The following is a 27924-nucleotide window of genomic DNA, read 5'->3' on the forward strand; positions in this document are numbered from 1 at the left end:
GAACTTCAGCTTAATCCAGTTTCACAGGATACGCTTCTTCTTCCAGCGTCACAGGAACTCAGCTTCATCCAGCTTCACAGGATACGCTTCTTCCTCCAGCTTCACAGGAACTTCAGCTTAATCCAGCTTCACAGGATACGCTTCTTCTTCCAGCGTCACTGGAACTTCAGCTTAATCCAGCTTCACAGGATACGCTTCTTCTTCCAGCGTCACAGGAACTCAGCTTCATCCAGCTTCACAGGATACGCTTCTTCTTCCAGCGTCACAGGAACTCAGCTTCATCCAGCTTCACAGGATACGCTTCTTCTTCCAGCGTCACCGGAACTCAGCTTAATCCAGCTTCACAGGATACGCTTCTTCTTCCAGCGTCACAGGAACTTCAGCTTAATCCAGCTTCACAGGATATGCTTCTTCTTCCAGCGTCACAGGAACTCAGCTTCATCCAGCTTCACAGGATACGCTTCTTCTTCCAGCGTCACAGGAACTCAGCTTAATCCAGCTTCACAGGATACGCTTCTTCTTCCAGCGTCACAGGAACTTCAGCTTAATCCAGCTTCACAGGATATGCTTCTTCTTCCAGCGTCACAGGAACTCAGCTTAATCCAGCTTCACAGGATACGCTTCTTCTTCCAGCGTCACAGGAACTTCAGCTTAATCCAGCTTCACAGGATACGCTTCTTCTTCCAGCGTCCCAGTAACTCAGCTTCATCCACCTTCACAGGATTCCCTTCTTCTTCCAGCGTCACAGGATACGCTTCTTCTTCCAGCGTCACAGGAACACACAATATGTCTACTTCATTCATAGAGGAAACAAGTCACACAAGAATCGATTTACACAATCGATTACTAGACACCCAAAACGAGCTGCAAGGGAAAATCCAACAGCCCATTAAGAATTATGGCAAGGATTCTGCCGACCGACGCCACCGAGACGGCTATTATTCCGGTAAGCTAAATCAGTTAAACGATCTCTGGCAGCAGTTTTGCGACCTACATGAAGAAGTCCAGCAAGCGGCATTACCCACTGGAAATGAGTACTCTTCACGAGTAGTAGCACTTAAGGAGCTAGTCGAAAAATATCAGAATATCTTTCTGGACAACATGCCGACTGGAAGCGGGCTTCCGAAGGCCCCGAGACGAACTTCGGGCAACATCAAGATCAAAACAAGAGATTAAGTCAAAGGAGATTCCACAATTGACACGGTGATCCGACAGTTGCAGAGAAGATGCAACGAATTGGAGTCATCATTAACATTAGCCTCGAACGCCCCAACAGTCACCCCAGCCCTACAAAGGCACCTGGATCTCCATTGGTCGTTGCTGAGGCAAGCCCACGACGAATTGGACAGCACATCTGGGGCCGCAGCCCTGGCACAAGCAGAGCTAGCTCAATTCCACACATTGTACGAGGAATACGAAATGAACCTGCTTCGAGAAAACGACTCGCCAATGAGCCTAAACTTGGCACTTCCGCCAATTAGCATTCCGGAGTTCAACGGCGAGTATCTAGACTGGCCACGGTTCCATGATCTCTTTGTGGAATTGGTACATAATAAACCATATTCGGCCAGTCAAAAACTAGATATTCTACAGAGTTCGCTTCGTGGTGAAGCGAGAAACGTCTTGACAGACACAGCCTTCTCACAGGGTGGCTATGACGGTACCTGGTTGCGATTGGAGGCCAGGTACCAGAACGGCAAAATACTAGTATTCGCCGCCATAGAAAAAATTCTTGACCATAGGCCTATAGACGGCTCTTCGCGCCAACTAAGGGCCTTACATGACTCTATCAAAAACTTAATGAGTACTTTTCAAAACCTCGATGTCACCACAAAATCCTGGGATCCAATCCTGTGTTTTATTATCAGAAGAAAACTAGACCAGCAGTCTCTAGCTGCTCTGGACTTCACTAATCATTACACTAATATTCCGTGTTCCAAGTAGTATATAAACATGTTCCAAATGAAGAATAAAACAGTTATCAACGCATCTCATAACTCCGCGGTTCTACTTCCTACCTCTGGGAATAGGGCTCGTAATATACTATCTCCACTAGTAGCTAACCTACGTTAGCTCAACCTCAGCGCAGTTCCGCATCGCCTGTGGTCCGGCATCGCAGTAACCATCATTACCATTGCCGCGACGTGATCGTCCTGCCAGAAAAGCGTCCCCGTGCCAGCGACAAGTGCTCATTACCCCCTTGTCCCGCGGTGAGACCCGGAAGTGTCTACTTCAGTTAGGCACAAACATTGGTGACCCCGACGTGATCCTTTACCAACAAAGGATCACACTCAAGCAAACCCCTTCCCACCAAACGCTGAACCTCTGACTGGTGAGAAGACCCGTTAAGTTCACCACATCCACCCGCCCTGGAAACCATAGCTCATCCAGCTTCACAGGTTACGCTTCGTCATCCGGCGTCACAGGATCGACAGCTTCATCCAGCTTCAAAGGATACGCTTCTTCTTCCAGCGTCACAGGAACTCAGCTTCATCCAGCTTCACAGGATACGCTTCTTCTTCCAGCGTCACAGGAACTCAGCTTAATCTAGCTTCACAGGATACACTTCTTCTTCCAGCGTCACAGGAACTTCAGCTTAATCCAGTTTCATAGGTTACGCTTCTTCTTCCAGCGTCACAGGATCTTCAGCTTAATCCAGCTTCACAGGATACGCTTCTTCTTCCAGCGTCACAGGAACTCAGCTTCATCCAGCTTCACAGGATACGCTTCTTCTTCCAGCGTCACAGGAACTTGAGCTTAATCCAGCTTCACAGGATACGATTCTTCTTCCAGCGTCACAGGAACTTCAGCTTAATCCAGCTTCACAGGATACGTTTCTTCTTTCAGCGTCACAGGAACTTCAGCTTAATCCAGCTTCACAGGGTACGCTTCTTCTTCCAGCGTTACAGGAACTCAGCTTCATCCAGCTTCACAGGATACGCTTCTTCTTCCAGCGTCACAGGAACTTCAGCTTAATCCACCTTCACAGGATACGCTTCTTCTTCCAGCGTCACAGGAACACACAATATGTCTACTTCATTCATAGAGGAAACAAGTCACACAAGAATCGATTTACACAATCGATTACTAGACACCCAAAACGAGCTGCAAGGGAAAATCCAACAGCCCATTAAGAATTATGGCAAGGATTCTGCCGACCGACGCCACCGAGACGGCTATTATTCCGGTAAGCTAAATCAGTTAAACGATCTCTGGCAGCAGTTTTGCGACCTAGATGAAGAAGTCCAGCAAGCGGCATTACTCACTGGAAGTGAGTACTCTTCACGAGTAGTAGCACTTAAGGAGCTTGTCGAAAAATATCAGCATATCTTTCTGGACAACATGCCGACTGGAAGCGGGCTTCCGAAGGCCCCGAGACGAACTTCGGGCAACATCAAGATCAAAACAAGAGATCAAGTCAAAGGAGATTCCACAATTGACACGGTGATCCGACAGTTGCAGAGAAGATGCAACGAATTGGAGTCATCATTAACATTAGCCTCGAACGCCCCAACCGTCACCCCAGCCCTACAAAGGCACCTGGATCTCCATTGGTCGTTGCTGAGGCAAGCCCACGACGAATTGGACAGCACATCTGGGGCCGCAGCCCTGGCACAAGCAGAGCTAGCTCAATTCCACACATTGTACGAGGAATACGAAATGAACCTGCTTCGAGAAAACGACTCGCCAATGAGCCTAAACTTGGCACTTCCGCCAATTAGCATTCCGGAGTTCAACGGCGAGTATCTAGACTGGCCACGGTTCCATGATCTCTTTGTGGAATTGGTACATAATAAACCATATTCGGCCAGTCAAAAACTACATATTCTACAGAGTTCGCTTCGTGGTGAAGCGAGAAACGTCTTGACAGACACAGCCTTCTCACAGGGTGGCTATGACGACACCTGGTTGCGATTGAAGGCCAGGTACCAGAACGGCAAAATACAAGTATTCGCCGCCATAGCAAAAATTATTGACTATAGGCTAATAGACGGCTCCTCGCGCCAACTAAGGGCCTTACATGACTCTATCAAAAACTCAATGAGTACTCTCAAAACCTCTATGTCACCACAAGATCCTGGGATCCAATCCTGTGTTTTATTATCCGAAGAAAACTAGACCAGCAGTCTCTTGCTGCTCTGAAGAATTCAACGGATGCAGCAACGGAAATCCCAACGTTAGGGAGTGTACTGACGTTTATTGAGTGGCGCGCTGCCATGCTGAAGACGATAAGCGCTCAACCTACAGAATCATTCCGCCATCAGTCAGTTCACAACGAAGAGAGCTGTAAGATTTGTCATTTTAGAGCATGTAGCCGTTTCCAGGAAATGGACCCCAAAACGTGGCGCCAAGCCACTATTCGAGTAGGAGCAGGCACAAATTTTTTGTCTACAAGGTTGAAAACTGTGGATCACCGACCACTTGACGAGTCTGCCAGCAACGGCATCATTCACTGTTACACCAAGGACCGACTAGCAATCCAGTGGCCGGCGCAGTAACCATTGCAGGCTACGACGACGTAGGAGGATATACTCTCCTCGCGACCGCCAAGGTATCATTACAAGGGCCAAACGGTCAATTACAAACATGTCGCGCTGTAATAGGTGGTGGATCACAGGTGAATCTTATCTCAAGGAGAATGGCAGATCTGCTCTCTCTTAAGGAAAGGTCACCGATTGAAATGTCTGGAATCGGAGGAAAAATATCAACAGCAATTAGATCAACACTAAAGCTCTCATCAGTTACATCAGGGTTTAAAACACTAAAAGTGGTATTTATTATTCCCACAGTCATTACAGACCAACCGTCAGTACCGATTGATACCGATCTTAATATTCCCGAGGGACTGCCGTTAGCAGATCCTGACTTTCGGCAACCTGGACCCGTTGACCTAACCTTAGGGGTTGAGGTGTATTCTCGTGTAATAACCGGTGAACTTCTTGAACTAGGACCTAATAAACCTTTGGCACAAGGCACTAGGCTTGGTTATGTAATCACAGGTTATCTCAATAAACTTGAGCTTAATCCAGCTTCACAGGATACGATTCTTCTTCCAGCGTCACAGGAACTTCAGCTTAACCCAGCTTCACAGGATACGTTTCTTCTTTCAGCGTCACAGGAACTTCAGCTTAATCCAGCTTCACAGGGTACGCTTCTTCTTCCAGCGTCACAGGAACTCAGCTTCATCCAGCTTCACAGGATACGCTTCTTCTTCCAGCGTCACAGGAACACACAATATGTCTACTTCATTCATAGAGGAAACAAGTCACACAAGAATCGATTTACACAATCGATTACTAGACACCCAAAACGAGCTGCAAGGGAAAATCCAACAGCTCATTAAGAATTATGGCAAGGATTCTGCCGACCGACGCCACCGAGACGGCTATTATTCCGGTAAGCTAAATCAGTTAAACGATCTCTGGCAGCAGTTTTGCGTCCTACATGAAGAAGTCCAGCAAGCGGCATTACCCACTGGAAGTGAGTACTCTTCACGAGTAGTAGCACTTAAGGAGGTAGACGAAAAATATATCACACACTTCACTTTTTTTTTCTACACACTATTGTTGAAGGCTTTAGAAATATACTTTATTTTGCTGTCGCGGAAAGATTTATTTTATTAAATATATAACAAATATTTTTCCGCGACACAAAAAAAAATACTCATTTTTTCACGTCACTTTCTCCGCATTTTTGATGGTTTTTAAAAATATATTTCTTTCTGATCGCGTAAAAAGGTCTATTAAATATAGCAGGTCTTCTTCCTCGACACATAAAAAATATACTCTTCAACTCAAGTCACACACACACACACACACACACATACGATCGTTGAAGGTATTAGATATTGTTTCTGTCCAACGCTATAGTGCCATACTATGTGAATATTAATATAGACCATAGATCGTTGCACAGAAACAATCAATTTTTTTTGTTTTGTTTTTTTTTAACAGTGTATAGTTCTCACATAATATATTTTTTTTTTTTGTTTTTGTGACTGCAAGCTGAAATGAGAACGTTGTACATTAAGAGATTCTATTTTGAGGAGTAAATAATTTTTTTTATTGATATATATAAATATAGGTTATATATGTGTATATAATTATTACCATCTATCAAGTCTCTCACCCAAATTCTGATACCGTTGCATTAATATATAAACTCCTACTTTAAAGCGTTTTCTAATGTTGCGCGACATCTTCACTAATTTCCTCATGTTTCGTAAGGTCCTTAGTTCAAAGTCTGGTAGAATATCCTCATCTCAATACAAAATTCGTCTATTTCTTTTTTTAATTCGTCAACATCATCTGTATTGACACAGGTTTCTACCTCGTAACCGCTCATTTCTTTTTTAATCTGTAACTCGCACCGTAAATGTCGTCATCATCTTCAATAATAATTTTAGGATTTTTGTCAAGTTTTCGCGCAAAAAGCGATAGCGTTGCATTAGGTTAAAGGCTCCCCACATGAATTGCCCCCTGATGGGACGTAAGGCTCTGTAGTCTCCTGGCGTCAGTACTGTTCCTACTGTCAACAGTTTTTTTATGGTGCGTAAGGTCCTCAGGTCGCTGCTAGATATTACATCATCGTAGTCCCTGCGAAATTCTTCAATTTCGTCCTTTAATTCTTGAACTTCTTTATCGGCAACAGCAACAACGTTCTCAATGTTTTTAGATGCTCGTTTAGCAAGAGAGTTAACAATGGTGGATCTAAGCATCTTGTTGGGTCGCGGATCTTCCTTTTCAGCAGCAACAGCACCAGCACCAGCAGCAGTACCATCTTCAGTACCAGCACCTTCACCATCAATGTTAGATTTAGAAACTTGCGTTTTGAGTCCTTTATTTTTTTGATTAGAAAATATAAATAAAAAAAGAGATGAAGAATAAATTGTAATTTTACATTCTTTTTTTTATGTTTTTTTTTTTATTGTTTAGGCGCAGCAGGTATGGTTATGGTGGAGACCTACGTTATCATCCTCAATGGTGTCCTCAGGAATTTGAGTTAAGATCGGGAAGACATCGTTGTCTTCTTCTTCTTCTTCTGAGCTTACGTAATTGGGGGTGTTGTAACACACGCATTTACAACTGCCGCATCGAAGCATTTTCGGGGTTTTTGCTAATCCAACCGGATGAACCGGGTACTTCTTCTGCTCCTACTAATACTTTCTTGAATTTGATCGTTTGGGTTTTTGTTTGGGACTCCATGATTTTTGCTTGCTTAGTTTTGGTTCTAAGTCTGGATGTTGGGTAATATTGTTCACGTACTTAGGCAATGTAAGTCAATTATGAACTGCCTTTGAATTTGGCTGCCGAGCGCTAATTATTGAGAATTTTTTCTGATTGATTGTATGAGGATGCAATATTAGTTCTCACAATCACTTTGATATGCCTTTGAACACCGTATGTGTGATAACTGCATCCAATGAAAAAAAAAATAATTTATTTTGTTCTTCTACCCCCACGCTAAATTTTTTGTACTTGAGTAGGTGGCTTGCTGAATTTTTTTTTTTTAGGTTGTGTGTGATAACGAATAAAAAAATGTGATTTAAATTTATACCAGCTGTGTGTGCGATAACAGTATGCTTTGAGAAAAAAATTTGATTTAAATTCACAACTGCGCAATAAGTGTGTGCACACACAATCACTTGCAATACAAAGTGTTCGTACCCAAAGGTGCTCAACATGACCACACCCAACAAATCAAGCAGTAGCCAAGTTGGGAACAGTACTAGGCGCTCAGTAGCACCCACTGCATATGAAAATTGCTGATCAGCTATTATATGTCTCACTAACTCACCTTCTTACCGACTGAACGGCCCACTGACCCGCCAATGCAGTCAGCACATTTTGCAGTGTCAGCCAACTACGCAAAGCCAACTATGCAAACTGCTACCATAATCATAATTCCCTGACCTACTTTAGAATATAGCTCACTTTACTAATCATTACACTAAACTTCCGTGTTTCAAGTAGTATATAAACATGTTCCAAATGCAGAATAAAACAGTTATCAACGCATCTCATAACTCCGCTGTTCTACTTCCTACCTCTGGGAATAGGGCTCGTAATATACTATCTCCACTAGTAGCTAACCTACGTTAGCTCAACCTCAGCGCAGTTCCGCATCGCCTGTGGTCCGGCATCGCAGTAACCATCGTTACCATTGCCGCGACGTGATCGTCCTGCCAGCAAAGCGTCCTCGTGCCTACCTATGGAAATAGGGCTCGTAATATACTATCTCCACTAGAAGCTAACCTACGTTAGCTCAACCTCAGCGCAGTTCCGCATCGCCTGTGGTTCGGCATCGCAGTAACCATCGTTACCATTGCCGCGACGTGATCGTCCTGCCAGCAAAGCTTCCCCGTGTCAGCGACAAGTGCTAATTACCCCCTTGTCCCGCGGTGAGACCCGGAAGTGTCTACTTCGGTTAGACACAAACACAAAGTATGTGATTTTCTTTTTTTTTTTGTTTGATATGCCTTTGAACACCGGATGTGTGATAAGTGCATTCAATGCAAAAAAAAATTATTTAATTTTCTTTATTTCTACCCCCAAGCTCAATTTGTTTTTATTTGAACTTTTTTTTTTAAGTTGTTTGTGATAACGAAGAAAAAAATGTGTTTTTTAAATTTATACCAGCTGTGTGTGTGATAACAGTATAAATAAAATTGACTTTAAATTTTTTAGATGTGTGATAAAAAAATTTTCGGACCTCTCCCCCCTCCCGCTCTCGCTCTCCCTCTCGCTCTCCCTCCCGCTCTCCCTCCCGCTCTCCCTCCCGCTCTCCTTCCCGTTCTCCTTCCAGCTCTCCCCAATATTAAATACGATTTTTTCAATTTCACAACAATGTGAAATATTAGTATTTTAATTTATTTCCATTTTTTTCATTTTTTTTAAGCATTGTGAGGACAGTAAACATTATTAAGTTCGTGATTATTATTATTATTATTTCGAACTGCTGCTGCTGCATCGTTAATCATCGCAGCATTGATGCAGTCTATATAACAAGAAAAGACTATTTGAAATATTACAATTGCAATATAGATTAACAAAAGCAATAGTAAAGATATATTAGTAATGTTAACATGATAGACATATTTTGGTATTAGTGGTGTTTTTGAAACGCCGTCGTTGTCTGCTTCATCATAGGGTGTTGCTGCTGCTGCTGTTGCTGGTTCTTTGGTGCTGGTTGTTGTGTGTTTCCCTTTGCGATAGGTGTCCAGGGGGCTGCCCGCAGCTCCATATTGCTGCTCTGCCGTCCGAACTACGTTGCCATACGCCTTCATGCTTGTCCTTGTAGGGCTCGCTGAGTATTGCCACCTCAGCCTGCTGCTCGATGACCGTCTGTGCTAGCAGGTCCTGCGTCGCTCTGCAAGAGGAGAGAGTTGTGAAAGCATAAAGTTTTCAGCATAAAGCCAGAAGTGCAGCCGGCCATCCGGCGTGGAGCACTTGGGACACGCACCTGGACATCAGCTGGTGGACGGAAGGCCGTGGACGACATCCAGGAGCAGCTTGGGAATCTATCCCCAACAGGATTGGCGGCCAGGCAGGGGCCGGTCGTAGGTGAGGGAGGGGAGGCATCTCTGCCTCTTATTACTTTCCACTCGTTGTTTGTTTAGCAGTTGCCAAATTTTTTTCACCCGCGCTTTCTATTTTCGCAAACACTGAATCAGTGGTGGAAAGCGCTTGCGCGACCAGCTGATCGTAGTGTGCGAAAGGGGCTGCGGGTGATATAGCAGGACAGGGTGCAGGCCAAGCACATAAGTGCGTGCCGTAGCACGTAGGGAATTTTGGGCGGCTCTCTTGAAAAAAATAAGAAAATAAAAACCATAAACCTTATTACTAAGATTTATCCCTTTTATTAAATAATTTATAAAAATATTAAAGTCCGATCGAAAAACAGCAGGATACTGCGGGTAAAGATCCAAGCTTCCTGCAGTACCATCGAACTCCCCAGGCGTGGAAATGGCGGGCAGGGGATCGGGGGCACAACACCCTGGCGCTAGCCTAGGGGTTGGGTCAACCAATAGTGGAGGCACTTCGGCAAACAAAGGCCTGGCGGCGCCGGCTAACGCCGACGGCTTCCACACGCCTTTGTCCAGTCTACCTAACTGGGCCAACACGGGAGCTGACCCGTTTAAAAAAAGGAGTGTAATGGCGAGATCGCCAGAAAAAAGGGTGGAGTGCAGTGGCAGGCAGCCTGGCACCCCCAGCAGGAGAAAAAAGCAGCCCAAAAGCTGCTGATGAGGAGCAGGGGGATATGCTGAAACAGCTGACTGGCCTGGGATCAAAGGCCAGGGAGCTGAAGAAGCTAATGGAAGGAAAGCGTTCCATAACAAGCCCCATGAGGGACATAGTCGACGAAATTGACTATCTCCAGAGGGAAGTCCTGTCGGCTGTGCAATGCATAGTCGAAGAACAAGAAAAAGCCAAGGAGATAGCTAAAAAAACCTGCGCAGAAGTGCTCGCGAGCGGCACCAGCAAGCGACCCAGGGGTCAAGAAACTGGGATGACGTTAGCGGTACCAGCGAAAAAGGCGATGCATAAGGCACCGGCAAGTGAGGCCAGTCAAGGTGTAAATATAGGGAAACATGATGGGACAGCAAGCACCAGCAAACCCCAAAAACCTGGGAAGAAGCCAGAGGAGTGGACACAGGTGAAGCAGAAGGCTAGGATGCCCAAGGTGCGACCGCCACGGAACGACGCGATAGTCATCGCAGCCTCCGCTGGAGGGTCCTATGCCGACATCCTTAAAAAGGTTAAGGCTGAACCGCAGCTTAAGAAGCTAGGACAAGCAGTACAGGCCGTTAGGCAAACAGCAAACCGTAGAGCTTCAGACCACAATGAAGGCTGTCCTGGGCAACAATGTCGACGTCAGAGCGCTGACTGAGACAATGCTGATCGAGATAAAAGACATTGATGAGACCACCGACAAAGCGGACATCTTATGTGCGGTTCAATCACAGTTCGATGTGGAACTGCCAGAATCGGCGGTGGTAAACCTAAGGGTGGCATACGGAGGCACCCAAACCGCCACACTAAGAGTTATGCCCGACATAGGAAGGCGACTCTTGGAGAAGGGCAAAATTAGGCTGGGATGGACCTGGTGTAGAGTCCGCCCAAAGCTAACACCTAAAAGGTGTTTTAAATGTATGGAGCTTAACCATATAGCAGGGAAATGCAGGGTCCAGGAGGACTGCTCAAAATGCTGCTACAACTGTGGCGCAAAGGAGCACCAAGCCAGAGGCTGCAAAGCAAAGGCCTGCTGCATGCTATGCAAACGCAAAAAGGAGAAAGATTGCGATCACCCAACAATGAGTGGGAAATGCCCGTACTTCAGGAGGGCTATGCAAAGGCTAAGGGGTAAATGAAGTTCCTTCAGATTAACATAAATCATTGCGAGGTTGCCCAATCGTTGCTGGAGCAAAATGTCATCGAGAAAAACGTAGACATGACACTCATAAGCGAGCAATACAGGAATACAAATTCCGAAGAATGGGTAACAAATAATAGCTAAAATCGGCAATATGGAGCTGCGGTAATCCAAGGCGTCATATTAGCAAGGAAAAATGCGGAAATTGCTTCGCTAGGGCCCAAGTGAATGGTATAGCTTTCTAAAGCTGTTACCTGCCGCCAAGCCTTAGCCTTCCCAAGGCAATATCTGCGCTCGAAGAGATTGCAGAAGACGCCCGGGAAAATCGCCCCACCGTAATTGCCGGGGACTTTAATGCCTGGACTACGGAGTGGGGCTCCCCCCGAACCGCGAGGGGAAATGCGCTACTTGAGAGCTTCGCCGCACTTGAGCTAGTGCTGCTGAACTCTGGAACAAAACCGACTTTCCCAAGAGCCGGCACCAGTTCTATCATTGACCTCACATTTGTGAACGCTGGATTGGGCTCGGGCTCCAGCTGGGAGGTTAGTGACACCTACACGGGTAGTGACCATGCAGCAATAATCTGCACGATAATTTCTTTAAGTGGCCCACCACGAGTTCCTAAGACCGTGCCAGGGTACAAAATAGAAACGCTAGACGTGGAGATGGTACAGATGTTGTTCGAGGACCTCTCCACAAGCGGCTCAGCTGAAGAAAGCGCAAACCACATCGCAGAATACACCAAAGTAGCCTGTGATGCATCTATGCAGAGAAGGGGGAAAATCCCATCAAGAAGAAAACCTGCATACTAGTGGAACCAATCCATTGCGGAAGCCAGGAAAGACTGCCACAGGGCAAGACGCGCATACCAACGCTCAAGAAGAAGGCCCGAGTTTGAGGCACTTCAAATATATTTCGGGGGAAAAAGTCGAGCCCTGGAAAAAACTATAAAAGAGAGCAAACGCAGGTGCTTTAACAATATATGCGAAGAAATAGACTCCAACCCATGGGGCTTCGAATATAAACTCGTCACAAAACGGCTGCGGGTATTTAGTCGGCCATCACCGACATGCCCAGTCAGCCTAAAAAGGATAGTGGAAACACTATTCCCAGAGCAAGAGGGTATGGCGCGAACCTCACTGATCGTGAACAGGGCGAGCATAAAGCTCACAAGTGCCGAAGAAGTCCTCCAGGTATTGAAGGCACCGGGACCAGATGGAATCCCGAATAAAGTGCTCAAAATTGCCATAAAAGCAAATACTAAATACTAAGGAGTGAGTTGACATGTATAATGCATGCCTAACGGAAGGTGTGTTCCCTAGCCGGTGGAAAACACAGCGGCTGGTACTCATACCAAAGGGTGAAAAACCCGCGTAGGAGCCTTCTTCGTATAGGCCACTCTGCATGCTGGACTCGGTGGGTAAAATTCTCGAAAGAATAATCCACTCCCGGCTAGAAGGTGCCCTTGTAGAAACCAACGGCCTCTCAGAGATGCAGTATGGTTTTCGGAAGGGGCTATCCACCATCGACGCCGTCGGTAAACTGTGTGAAATCGCAGATAAATCCATTGAGGGGAAAAGGTGGTTGTACGGCACTAAGCAGTACTGCATAGCGGCAACGTTACCATAGTAGTTACGGCAAAGAAACTCCCACATGCGGAAAGAATCTGCAACGAAGCGGGGAAACGAGCAAGCGCATGGCTCGACTCCAAGGGTCTCGCCTTGGCAGCGCACAAGACTGAAGCAGTCCTGATAAGTAGCAGGCAGAAAGTGGAGGCGGCTACTATCAAAATTGGAGAAGCCACAATTACATCGCGTCCAAGCCTAAAATACTTGGCCGTCATGATCGACCACCGGCTTTCTTTCAAAGAACATCTAGCGTACGCTAGTGGCAAGGCAAGTAGGACCGCGGCCGCGATTTTGCGAATTATGGCGAACACTCGGGGACCAAGGCAACCAGGACGTAGATTACTGGTTAGTGCTGTCACATCGACGCTGATGTACGCTGCTCCCATATGGGCTCGAGCCACAAAAAATGGAAGTTATATGCAAGACGTCGACTCCGTGCAGAGGTTGTGTGCCCTAAGGGTATGCAGTGCGTTCCGCTCGGTATCCCATGACGCGGCACTGGTAATATCGGGAGGCATACCGATTGATTTGCTGGCTGTGGAATCAGCTAACATCCCCGCAGGCAGCACAGGGGTCGCAACTGCAGAATCCCTACGGAAAAGGTGCAGAGAACTCACCATTGCTAAGTGGCAAGAGAGGTGGGTAAATAGTAGCAAAGGACGATGGACGTATAAGCTTATCCCAGAACTACAGAGATGACTGGGACGGAAGCATGGACATGTGGACTTTTACTTAACGCAACTGTTGACGGGACATGGATGCTTTAAATACTATCTAAATAGGTTTAAGCATGAACGTTATACGCACTGCCCACTCTGCGAGTCGGATAATGAAGACGCAGAACACGTGTTTTTTGTCTGTCCGAGATTCGAAAATGAACAAAGAGATCTGAGCATAAGGGTTGGGAGGACGCCAGCCGCTTGTAACCTGGTGGACATTATGCTTGAATCAGAAGTAAATTGGTCTGCGGTATGCAACATGGCCACAATAGTACTAAAAAAACTGCGCATCGCAGAAAGACTGCGAAATTCCAATAGGATAGAATCCTAAAGAGCCCTAATCGCATATGTATACTTTGGAGAGTTTCTTTATCCTCGGGCGACAGAATGTGTAGATATTCTTGAATGAAATCAATAATTATACCCGTTACTCGTAGAGTAAAAGGGTATACTAGATTCGTCGGAAAGTATGTAACAGGCAGAAGGAAGCGTTTCCGACCCCATAAAGTATATATATTCTTGATCAGGATCACTAGCCGAGTCGATCTAGCCATGTCCGTCTGTCCGTCTGTCTGTCCGGATGAACGCTGAGATCTCGGAAACTATGGGAGCTAGGCTATTGACATTTGGCGTGAAGATTCCTGAGCTTCTTACGCAGCGCAAGTTTGTTTCAGTAGACTGCCACGCCCACTCTAACGCCCACAAACCGCCCTAAACTGTAACTCCTACAGTTTTGATGCTAGAATAAAATTTTTAACTGAAATGTAATGTTCTCATCAGTACCTATCGATTGACCCAAAAAAAGTTTGCCACGCTAACCCTAACGCCCATAAACCGCCCACAAACTTCAAAAAATCGTAAATATGAACGTGGATATCTCGGAAACTATCAAAGATAGAGAATTGGGATTTCAGATTTAGATTCCGTAGCCTTATACGCAGCGCAAGTTTGTCACGCGAATATGCCACGCCCACTCTAACGCCCATAACGCTTAAATCTGTATACCGCCGGTAGGTGGCGCATTTTAATCTCGCTTTGCTACTTGCATATCTCTATTTAGCTGAGTAACGGGTATCTGATAGTCGAGGTCCTCGACTATAGCGTTCTTCCTTGTTTTTTTTTGTAAACGTCATTTTTATTTTTTTTTTTTTTGTGTTGTTGTTATTATTGAATATTCATATGCAAAACCTGTTGATAATCATTGATGTTATGCGTTCCGATGTGTCTCACTAACTGAAGACTGGTGGGGTTGGGTTCATCATTATCTTCCTCATCGTTGGTAAAGTCTCGTTTGAACAAATAATTTTTCTCTACCAGGTTGGAATTGCTTACAGCATAAAAGTGGTGGCAATAGATTCGTAATATTTTATTTTTGAAATGGCTATGATAACTGCATCGAATATTGACAATACTTCTCAAGTATCTTAATTTGAAATATCTACATACCGCAATGGTCGCATCAATTATTCTACCAATATCCTCTTCTTTTCTAATTAACTCTCGGCGGAAATTTTGAACTGCCTCATCGATCGTGGGGAAAGAATGAGGCATTCGCTCGTATAGTACCAAACCTCGTTTAAATCTATTATCATGTTTATTTTTGCTCGTTGTTCGATAATGTTATATTAAATTCCACCCTTTTTGTATTTGTATTGATATTATTGGTGATAATCAGAATAGAAGCAAATTCAGGATTCGGAATAGGATTACAGTTTCCTTCCGAATTATAATCGAATAGTAAAATAATTGCAATGAATAATTTTCGCAACATTTTTATTTATTTATTTTTTTTTTCCCCGTTTTGATTGTAGTTTCTAGCTTGCAGTTCGACTTGCTACTAATGCTTGCTTGCATTCTCGCAGAGAACGAAATAGAAAAAATATTCGCATATATATATACATTTATAATATTTTTCTAACCTCGTTTGATAGCTGTGTATATTCGAATAATTTATCATGAATTATGAGACAGTATGCAGATGTTTTTGGAGGGATATTACTTTGTGTTTTAATCTCAATTCGTATACCAATGAGTCCGCTTTTTACTGCTTCATTTTGATGCGTTACATCTAAGACAATAATGGGAGCCTTATTTTTATAAGTCTTTAGCGATAATAACGGTTGTGACTCACAGCCGTAGTAACTTTTTTGAAAATTGAAATACATATCGTATAATAGTGCATATCTATTATAAGTAAAATTTTAATTTTATCTATCATACGGATACACTTCAGAATTTAGATATACTTTCACATCGACTAAATCGCAATGAACATACTTCTTATTGTTTTTAAATGCGATAATTTAACACTCCAAATAAATGTAGTAGTCTGTGGAACTACTGGGTTATAATATATATCCCAACACCTGAAGGGAATCAATAATGGTGTTTGTTTGTTTATTACATTAAACATGTACAATTTATAAGCATCAGACAATTGTACATGAGGCATTTTCCAAACAATGCTCGAAATCGTAATTTTTAATTGACTCATTGTTAAAGCTTCAGCAGTGCTCTTATAAAGATCATCGTTATCTTTTCCTCTTAATAGAACTAGCTCGTATTTCCCATTGAGCAGTATTTTATTGTAGTCTTCAGCAAATCCAAGTAACAGGTTCAACGGCACGCAAAAATTAAAGTTTCCTCTTTCAAGTTTTAAATTGTCTGCGATGGACCATCCAGAATTTTCGAGCAAGTGTTCTTGATTTTGTTTAATTGATGAATAATTTTTTAAATCGCTGGTTACACCCAAATGTCGTGTTCGATCAATTTCAATACCATTCAATTCATATCGTATTTCACTAAATAGATACGCAATACAACTATTCAATAGAGCCATTGTGGTTTCGATTTTATCATCAACTTTTGTGATACGTCCTTGAATGTGAAGAAAACTTTCGCTTGGCAACACATACAAATCTTGATTATGTATGGCAATCTGAATTTCGTCATTGTTCTTATACGACCGCATGTAGGGTGAATAACTATGATAATCTTTCTTTATTATTGAATTCTCAATAGTCGGTTTCTCGAGCACGTAATTATATGACACATTTTTTTTTAATTTGAATCCTAAACTCAATAAAAATTTTTTAATGGGATTTGTTGTTGATGTCGTCGCCGTCGTCGTCGTTGTTGTTGTTGTTGTCGAGTAGCTAATCTATTCAACGTTGGTAAAGCGAGTGAGGGGGGAATTAAGTGATAATGCCTTTTTATAGACGTTGTTGTTGTTGTATATAATCATTTTTTTTATATTGATTTTAAATACAATCTTATTGTAATTCTTTAACCGCGAAAATTAACCAGATTACCGTCTTGATCACAAATTTTTAAAGTTATCGAATGTATTTCTTTTGTGTTTACTGGTAGATATATAACATTTTGTGGTACCTCAGTTATTTTATATCCAGGACTAACGACAAGCGCAAGCTGATGAAGTGTATCTGCTGTTTCGCTGTTTATATATGTTCCATTTATAATATTGCATTGTATACAAATGCTACTAATTTTTGTGATATCAATTGCCTTGTCAGAAGTATGTAATATATTAGGACTGAATGTATTCGAAGTGAATCCCAATAAAGAGCCGATTGACTTTTCCTTATTGAAATATATTTTATCAGTGGCAGAGAAAATTTCCGATTGCAAAGTGTTATAGTTTGGAACTAGATAAAATTTGGGACTTCCGTCGGGCTCATTCTTTGTTAACTTTGTATATTTTCGCGTCAATAGGTCATTAATATCGCTGATTTCATAGGAACCTACAGGGATCTTTATCGTATGTTTGCCAATATGAAATAAATTATTGCCTACGTCAACGTTTGGAATTGAATTATAAGAGTCCAGACTGATTAACGCACACTGATAGTTCTGATCAAGTTCAATTGGAGGAAAATAATCTGCAACAAGTACTGACGTATTGCCTGTTAGTGTTAATGTTATCGACATCTTAACGGTTCGGGAGGGAATGAAATGTTTATAGGCTTTACACATACACATATATAGTATGCTGCGTGTGTGTGTGTGTGTGTTTTTACAAATCAATCCAGGAATTATGCTCTGATGACAATCCTAACCATTTAACGAATGCTCTACCATTTCGACGTCTAATAACCTTCTCCACTAGATATGTATCGGGAAATTTAGTTTTCATCAGCTCATATTCGTAAAATCCTCCCTTAATATCATTTCCCTGATAATCTTTCAATATATACGTAATGGGATTGGTATTTTGTATCCGTTTGATTTGGAATATCTCAGTTGTCCAGTTTGGAGTATAACCTTTTTCAAACACATGTTTATATTTACTTATTCGCACAAAATCGTCAACCTTGAATTTTAGTTTATGAGTGATTTTCAGATGATTGTAAACGGTTTGGAGGTGTAATTCTTCATTTAGAAAACTTACATCGTTTGGCGCCATCAGAATTGTTGTATGGTATGTGTTATTATATTTAGCAATCAATGCCTTATAGATATTAATCCATTTGTAGCTACCTTGATAGCTGAACTCTTTCCACATCATATTTTTGATGGTTCTATTGAATCGTTCAACGATGCTGGCTTTTAAAATACTTTACGTTGAATAATGATTAATATGATTTAATTTCATGAGATTTTGAAATGTCTTTTTGAAAAATTCTTTGTCATCATCTGTTTGTAAGTTTTTCGGTTTTCTTTGTGCGTCATCGAAAATGCTTTTCATACTTTTTGTGACACTGTCTCCTGTTTTGTTTTTAATAGCAACAGCGCATGCTTGCTTCGAAAAAGTGTCAATAACAGTTAGGAGATAACGATATCCCTTGTTATATAATTGATAGGGTATCATTTCAACTAAATCGGCTTGCCATAAATCATCTATCCCCTTCATTGTCACACGTCGTCTAATGAAATTTGTTCGTCCTTGTCTATGCAACTCTTCGGTGAGTTGTCTTTTATCCGCATGCAAGTTGCTGTTGTTGTTGTTGTCACTCATTTTGTTTATTTTCAATACCTTTAACAATAAAGGGGAACTGTACTTTAATTCTTTTCACCTCATCCGTAGGTAGCTGTGTAGAGAGTAATTTAAAGAGAACGTCCTAAAGCCGTTATATATTTTCTTCTAATCGCTCTATATACTTAGTATAAATAACTTGTGAGTAGTCCTCTAAGGTTAATTTTATAAAATTCGCACTTTCAGTGACATCTGATTGAAGGTTTGCTTCTAATGTAATTATTTTGCTTTTTATAATATTTATGCTCTGTCTCAAGCTGTTTAAATCAATATCCGTTTTCTCTTGTCGATTTAAGATGTATTTTTTTAGACTTGAACCGCTTCCTCCTCCTCCTCCTCCTCCTCCTCCTCCTCCTCCTCCTCCTCCTCCTCCTCCGGACGATGAGGAATTCGAGCTTTCACCAAATTTATTAATCTGATTAATTTTATTATATTTGCCTCTCTAAGCTCTTCTATAATGGATATAATTTCGTTATTGTGATTGGTATTTCCAGCACTCTCGGATGCTAATAGTAATCGCAATCTCTCGATTAATTCATTCGGATCATCCCAATACTTGTACCCTCTATCCTCCTTGGAGTAAGATTTTGTTGTTGTTGCTGCTGCAACATATTAGAGGAAGAAGAAGAAGACTGAGGCAGAGATAAATTTTCTGTGTGAGCACTTCTTTTTTTTTGTGTGTGTGTGTGGTCTTGGCGCAAAATTGATAGTGTTCAACGATGTCTGTGCTGTGTTTTTGTTAAATCTACGAAATTTGGGTCCATTGACATTACGACATTTTTCAAGCATAGAATCTCTTTGTAGCAGATTAGAAGGTATTTTTTTTAATTAGAAGGTAATTGGACTGCTGCTAAAGATAAATTCTCAATGTTAGCATTACGTTTGAGATTTTTAAAAAGACTTAATTTTAAATCGTAATCATCATCATCATCATCAACATCAACAGCAGCAGGGAGAGCTGTGGTGGCAGGGGGAGCAGGAGGGAGAGGGAGAGCAGCAGATGTACTACTACTAACTACTGCGTTGTCGTCATCGTCGTCGTCGTTGCCGTTGTGTGCAGGAGTGTTTTCTAATAAATAAGTGTATTTTGCTCTTTGACTATCTAAAAATGAAGTATAGTTTGATAGTATATCGTTGGAAGTATCTATCAAGTCGGGTGGGTTGTTGTTGTTGGTTATTGGAAAACTCGTTATTTGCGGACGATTAAATTCCATATCAAACACATCAACATCATCATTGTCATTCTTAGCAGCAGCAGCAGCAGCAGCATGCTGCATGTTTCTTCGTTGATATGGTCTTCTTTTTCTTCTGTTTGCTGCTGCTGCTGCTGCTGCTTTTGTTGTCCTTCTCGACGACGACCTCGATGATGATGATCCTCATACTTTATCAGTTCACGCTTATTGTTGTTGCTGTTCGGGTTAGTCGGATTCTCAATGTTGTATTTATCCGCCATCTTGTTCTTTTTTAGAAAATTTTCCGCAATCACATTCCAATGTTTTGTAATTGGTTTAAAGGTATTTTCCAGCATATTAATTCGATCCATTTCATTCGACTTCATGCTCTTCAATTTCTGTGTCAACAACAATCTGGTTTGAACCAGATCATCCAACACTGACTTATTTTTTGATTTCACCATTGCTGCTACTGTTGTTGTTGATGTTGTTGTTGTTGTTTGTTTAAAATCCAATTATTTACTAGTAAAATATATGATATTATCGCATATTATATATACATATATATAGCTGATACGGAGGTGATCCAAAGCTGATGCTGAGCTGATCCAGAGCTGATCCAAAGCTGATGCCGAGCTGATCCAGAGCTGATCGAGAGCTGTGTGTGTGTGTGTGTTTTTACAGATGTATAAAACTATCGAATCCTTTTCTATATCGTCCTTTATCAATATCATTATCTTTACTTATGAGAACAAATTCATATTTTTGCTTCCAGCATTCCTCACAAATTTTTATAAATTGCCTAAAAGTCAAATTGCCTATAACATGATCATTGTAAATATGTTTAATATTCATTTCATCTTGTTTAAAAACTATAATCAAATTAGCGTTGTCACGTATTAAATGTTTTGGTATTTATACCCGTTACTCGTAGAGTAAAAGGGTATACTAGATTCGTCGGAAAGTATGTAACAGGCAGAAGGAAGCGTTTCCGACCCCATAAAGTATATATATTCTTGATCAGGATCACTAGCCGAGTCGATCTAGCCATGTCCGTCTGTCCGTCTGTCCGTCTGTCCGGATGAACGCTGAGATCTCGGAAACTATGAGAGCTAGGCTATTGAGATTTGGCGTGCAGATTCCTGAGCTTCTTACGCAGCGCAAGTTTGTTTCAGTAGACTGCCACGCCCACTCTAACGCCCACAAACCGCCCAAAACTGTGGCTCCTACAGTTTTGATGCTAGAATAAAAATTTTAACTGAAATGTAATGTTCTCATCAATACCTATCGATTGACCTAAAAAAAAGTTTGCCACGCCCACTTTAACGCCCACAAACCGCGAAAACCTGTGACGCCCACAATTTTTATGCTAGATAAAAAATTTTAACTGAAATGTATTCGTCTCGTCATTACCTATCGATTGATTCAAAAAAAAGTTTGCCACGCGCATTTTAACGCCCACAAACCGCAAAAACCTGTGACGCCCACAATTTTCATGCTAGATAAAAAATTGTAACTGAAATGTATTGGTCTCGTCGATACCTATCGATTGATCCAAAAAAAATTTGCCACGCCCACTCTAACGCCCATAACGCTTAAATCTGTATACCGCCGGTAGGTGGCGCATTTTAATCTCGCTTTGCTGCTTGCATATCTCCATTTAGCTGAGTAACGGGTATCTGATAGTCGAGGTACTCGACTATAGCGTTCTTCCTTGTTTTGTATAAGTTTGACATAGATAGAAGGAGTGTATGTGTTTGTGGCGGCCCATACAGAAATAATCTCTTATTGCTCTTTTCTAATCACAGATTACGTCATCAATTATCATAATTGAGTGTGGTCTAGCTCTTTCTGGACTGACGACTTTCTCCTTGAAAACGTGAACATGTGTATCCTCTTAATTGGTTTAATTAATTTCATTAAATATTGATACTTGGGCTGATACAGCGATTTTGAATAAATGTATATATTTTGAAATTTAAGTCCATTGGGACTTTCGATTAAACTTATTATTACGTTTGTCTTTCCACAATAAGATGGTCCCACAATTAGAGCGCGGATCGAATTCGGTAATAATGGGCTGTGTGTAATTTTTCCGCTCCTATCCCTCTCACCACAAATTTGATCGACATTTCGAAGTTTAATTTGTCTGGTTTGTTTTATAAATCGCATTTTGTTATTGCTATTGTTGTTGTTGTTGTTGTTGTTGTTGTTTTATTGATCAAATTTTTGCAACTACGAATGAAAATACTATAAATATTCGAGTATATATTTCGTTTTTGTTTAATATACGATTGACATCGAAACAGAATAGTCATAAAACATACATACACGAACACACACACACATACAGAAAAGCAAATTTGCGCGAAGCAATACCTTGCGGTGATACCGCGTGTTCACGCCAAAAGGGCGTTTAATTTCAGGAGACAGTGTCGAGCGGCAGTTTTATCCAGATTTCTATATCTCGCGCGCTCGCACTGCCGTCCGCTCTCCCTCTCTATCTCTCCCCTAAGTCTCCGCTCTGCTCTGGAGCGCTTAAGTTAAGTTAGGCTTAAGCAGTTCATGTTTCAAAGTGTACTAATAAACACCTACGCACGTCGCGTAAAAAACCCAAAAGTACCCGCGTATTTTTATGCGTACCACTCGATCTTGGGGCTTCAATTATTTCACCGATCAAGCCGCACCGCCCCAACATTTTGGTCCAGTTCGAGCAGGATTTCAAAATCTTTGGACTTTCCTCTCCTGGAGTTTCCTTTGATTTTGTCCCAGCAGGCTTGAAACACTCCAGATAAGTTCCGCTTACTATAATTGCCGGTCATACAGCCAGTTTTTCGAACCCTATTTCGACTAACTTTCTGTATGATATATTGTCTAAATCCAAAAGAGATTAATCCGACGCAACGGCACTTAATATATGTATTTCAATTCCGTTACTTGTGCCCGACAATATTCCAGTTTCCTTTGCCCACAGTTGCACACTTGAAACAATTCCAGTAAATATTTCAGTGCTACTATTCAACGAAAATATTTGTCAAATATATTTTCAATTCCAATCGTGTGTAAAATATAACTCAGCCGCAGTAAAAAATTCCCGGTCATAAAATTTTCCCTTAAGATTTGCACTCTTTATTTTTTACTGTGTTCCAGCTGCATGTGTATATTTACAAAAACAATCTAATACAGTCCACTCCAACTACTTTTCTCGACCTACAAATACGGCTAAACTATTTCTAAAATTAAAAACAACGTTACAAATTCCACAAATTTATTCCAGCAAATCATTTGCAATTTAGTTGTGCAGGTGACAAACAAACGCACCGACATACAAACATAAGCGAAGTCTTTCCGATTCCCGCAACGTTATTCCGCTATTCGCACCCCACATATGTACGTATGTACAGTGTAGTAAATACATACGTATATCGATACTTTCGCCAGTGCACAGTGGGTCAAGAACTCACAATAAATGTGCCATCCAAACATACAATATTAAAGTCCGTAGTTCTTTACATAGGTCCGACCATCCGATATAATAAATATTTATTGACTCTGCCTATCCGACAGTGTGACCGTATATATTTACAATCTTAATTGGTTCCTAAATTCCAATTGGATTGAAGCCCGTTTGCTTACTGAATTAAAATTCTAAATTATTTTACGTCATGGCAACATCATTAAAATAGGCTTTAACCCGATTTATGGCCACAGTTGACTGTCTGATCCACTTTGAGGCCACTGTGAACGCTCCAGGTGCTCCTACCCCAACGTTATCCGCCTATAAAATCCGTCGCGATCACCTCAATTCCTTGTGCAAACGGTAAAGGCAGCACACGAAATATGCTCCGACTGCATTATAGCTGCAGGCGAGAGCGCCGCAGACACAAAATCCATACTAAAGTCCAAATATTACCAAACGTACTCCACTTATGAAATATTTGCCGCGCAGCTGATGGAACAAATCCAAAAGGGCTCCTCCCAAGTACCTCAAGCTCCAGTAACTCCGTCCCAATATTCCACGTCTTATGGCTGTCGGCTCCCTCCTATCGACACAGAGGTTTTCTCTGGCGATTATCTTCGCTGGCCGACTTTCCGGGACCTTTTCACGGCAATATACATAGACAATCCGAGTCTAACGCCCGTTGAAAAATTATTCCATTTAAACTCAAAAACAAGTGGCGAAGAACATTCCATAGTTTCGAGATCCCCACTCACCAATGATGACTTTCGCTCAGCCTGGAATAACCTAACTGAGCGTTTCGAAAATAAGCGATTGCAGGTGAACAGTCACCTGAAAACACTTTTCAATGTGCAATCCATAGCACAGGAGTCGGGAGCAGCCTTAAAAGAACTTCAACGCACTTTTCAAGGTTGCTTAACTTTCTTAAAATTTTCCGGTGTTAATATTGAGAATTGGGACCCTATCCTGGTTTATATGTGCTCCACATATACATATGGGAATGCTTACGTCAGAAGGGCGTTTAATTTCAGGAGGCAGTGTCGAGCGGCAGTTTTATCCAGATGTCTACATCTCGCGGGCTCGCACTGCCGTCCGCTCTCCCTCTCCATCTCTCCCTTAAGTCTCCGCTCTGCTCTGGAGCGCTTAAGTTAAGTTCGGCTTAGGCAGTTCTTGTTTCAAAGTGTACTAATAAACACCTACGCACGTCGCGTAAAAACCCCAAAAGTACTCCCGTGTTTTTTGGGTACCACTCAATCTTGGGGCTTCAACTATTTCATCGATCAAGTCACCCCGCCCCAACATATTGGTCCTTCGAGCCGGATTTCAAAATCTTTGGATTTTCCTCTCCTGGAGTTTTCTTTGATTTTGTCCCAGCGGGCTTGAACCGCTCCAGATAAGTTCCACTTACTATAATTGCCGGTCATACGCCAGTTTTTCGAACCCTATTTCGACTAACTTTCTGTATGATATATTGTCTAAATCCAAAAGTAATTAAACCGACGCAACGGCATTTAATATATGTATTTCAATTTCGTTACTTGTGCCCGACAATATTCCAGTTTCCTTTGCCGACAATTGTACACTTGAAACAATTCCAGAAGATATTTCAATGCTACTATTCAACAAAAATATTTCCCAAATATATTTTCAATTCCAATTGTGTGTAAATTATAACTCAGCCACAGTAAAAAATTCCCGATCATAAAGATTGTCCTTAAGATTGGGACTCTTTATTATTTACTGTGTTCCAGCTGCGTGTGTATATTTACATAAATATTCTAATACAGTCCACTCTAACACTCTTTCTAATACAGTCCACTCCAACTACTTTTCTCTACCTACAAATACGGCTAAACTATTTCTAAAATTAAAAACAACGTTACAAATTCCACAAATTTATTCCAGCAAATCGTTTGCAATTTAGTTGTGCAGGTGACAAACAAACGCACCGACATACAAACATAAGCGAAGTCTTTCCGATTCCCGCAACGTTATTCCGCTATTCGCACCCCACATATGTACGTATGTACAGTGTAGTAAATACATACGTATATCGATACTTTCGCCAGTGCACAGTGGGTCAAGAACTCACAATAAATGTGCCATCCAAACATACAATATTAAAGTCCGTAGTTCTTTACATAGGTCCGACCATCCGATATAATAAATATTTATTGACTCTGCCTATCCGACAGTGTGACCGTATATATTTACAATCTTAATTGGTTCCTAAATTCCAATTGGATTGAAGCCCGTTTGCTTACTGAATTAAAATTCTAAATTATTTTACGTCATGGCAACATCATTAAAATAGGCTTTAACCCGATTTATGGCCACAGTTGACTGTCTGATCCACTTTGAGGCCACTGTGAACGCTCCAGGTGCTCCTACCCCAACGTTATCCGCCTATAAAATCCGTCGCGATCACCTCAATTCCTTGTGCAAACGGTAAAGGCAGCACACGAAATATGCTCCGACTGCATTATAGCTGCAGGCGAGAGCGCCGCAGACACAAAATCCATACTAAAGTCCAAATATTACCAAACGTACTCCACTTATGAAATATTTGCCGCGCAGCTGATGGAACAAATCCAAAAGGGCTCCTCCCAAGTACCTCAAGCTCCAGTAACTCCGTCCCAATATTCCACGTCTTATGGCTGTCGGCTCCCTCCTATCGACACAGAGGTTTTCTCTGGCGATTATCTTCGCTGGCCGACTTTCCGGGACCTTTTCACGGCAATATACATAGACAATCCGAGTCTAACGCCCGTTGAAAAATTATTCCATTTAAACTCAAAAACAAGTGGCGAAGATCATTCCATAGTTTCGAGATCCCCACTCACCAATGATGACTTTCGCTCAGCCTGGAATAACCTAACTGAGCGTTTCGAAAATAAGCGATTGCAGGTGAACAGTCACCTGAAAACACTTTTCAATGTGCAATCCATAGCACAGGAGTCGGGAGCAGCCTTAAAAGAACTTCAACGCACTTTTCAAGGTTGCTTAACTTTCTTAAAATTTTCCGGTGTTAATATTGAGAATTGGGACCCTATCCTGGTTTATATGTGCTCGACATATACATATGGGAATGCTTACGTCAGAAGGGCGTTTAATTTCAGGAGGCAGTGTCGAGCGGCAGTTTTATCCAGATGTCTACATCTCGCGGGCTCGCACTGCCGTCCGCTCTCCCTCTCCATCTCTCCCTTAAGTCTCCGCTCTGCTCTGGAGCGCTTAAGTTAAGTTCGGCTTAGGCAGTTCTTGTTTCAAAGTGTACTAATAAACACCTACGCACGTCGCGTAAAAACCCCAAAAGTACTCCCGTGTTTTTTGGGTACCACTCAATCTTGGGGCTTCAACTATTTCATCGATCAAGTCACCCCGCCCCAACATATTGGTCCTTCGAGCCGGATTTCAAAATCTTTGGATTTTCCTCTCCTGGAGTTTTCTTTGATTTTGTCCCAGCGGGCTTGAACCGCTCCAGATAAGTTCCACTTACTATAATTGCCGGTCATACGCCAGTTTTTCGAACCCTATTTCGACTAACTTTCTGTATGATATATTGTCTAAATCCAAAAGTGATTAAACCGACGCAACGGCATTTAATATATGTATTTCAATTTCGTTACTTGTGCCCGACAATATTCCAGTTTCCTTTGCCGACAATTGTACACTTGAAACAATTCCAGAAGATATTTCAATGCTACTATTCAACAAAAATATTTCCCAAATATATTTTCAATTCCAATTGTGTGTAAATTATAACTCAGCCACAGTAAAAAATTCCCGATCATAAAGATTGTCCTTAAGATTGGGACTCTTTATTATTTACTGTGTTCCAGCTGCGTGTGTATATTTACATAAATATTCTAATACAGTCCACTCTAACACTCTTTCTAATACAGTCCACTCCAACTACTTTTCTCTACCTACAAATACGGCTAAACTATTTCTAAAATTAAAAACAACGTTACAAATTCCACAAATTTATTCCAGCAAATCGTTTGCAATTTAGTTGTGCAGGTGACAAACAAACGCACCGACATACAAACATAAGCGAAGTCTTTCCGATTCCCGCAACGTTATTCCGCTATTCGCACCCCACATATGTACTTATGTACAGTGTAGTAAATACATACGTATATCGATACTTTCGCCAGTGCACAGTGGGTCAAGAACTCACAATAAATGTGCCATCCAAACATACAATATTAAAGTCCGTAGTTCTTTACATAGGTCCGACCATCCGATATAATAAATATTTATTGACTCTGCCTATCCGACAGTGTGACCGTATATATTTACAATCTTAATTGGTTCCTAAATTCCAATTGGATTGAAGCCCGTTTGCTTACTGAATTAAAATTCTAAATTATTTTACGTCATGGCAACATCATTAAAATAGGCTTTAACCCGATTTATGGCCACAGTTGACTGTCTGATCCACTTTGAGGCCACTGTGAACGCTCCAGGTGCTCCTACCCCAACGTTATCCGCCTATAAAATCCGTCGCGATCACCTCAATTCCTTGTGCAAACGGTAAAGGCAGCACACGAAATATGCTCCGACTGCATTATAGCTG

The 27924-nt window shown here is 41.8% G+C and overlaps 1 protein-coding gene across 1 annotated transcript in view; it reads right to left on the minus strand.

Annotated features, from left to right (window-relative positions):
* Positions 1 to 8882: 8882 nt before the first annotated feature.
* LOC139354112 (uncharacterized) overlaps positions 8883 to 27924 on the minus strand; it is a 94068-nt gene continuing 75026 nt past the window's right edge. The window contains exons 3-4 of the mRNA XM_070998379.1: positions 9463 to 9802; positions 8883 to 9369 (exon numbers count right to left, since the gene is read on the minus strand). The gene's annotated coding sequence lies outside the window, so the exon portion shown is untranslated. The remainder of the gene's footprint in view (positions 9370 to 9462; positions 9803 to 27924) is intronic.

This window comes from Drosophila suzukii (genome assembly GCF_043229965.1).
Source record: "Drosophila suzukii chromosome 2 unlocalized genomic scaffold, CBGP_Dsuzu_IsoJpt1.0 scf_2c, whole genome shotgun sequence".
Taxonomy (NCBI): domain Eukaryota; kingdom Metazoa; phylum Arthropoda; class Insecta; order Diptera; family Drosophilidae; genus Drosophila; species Drosophila suzukii.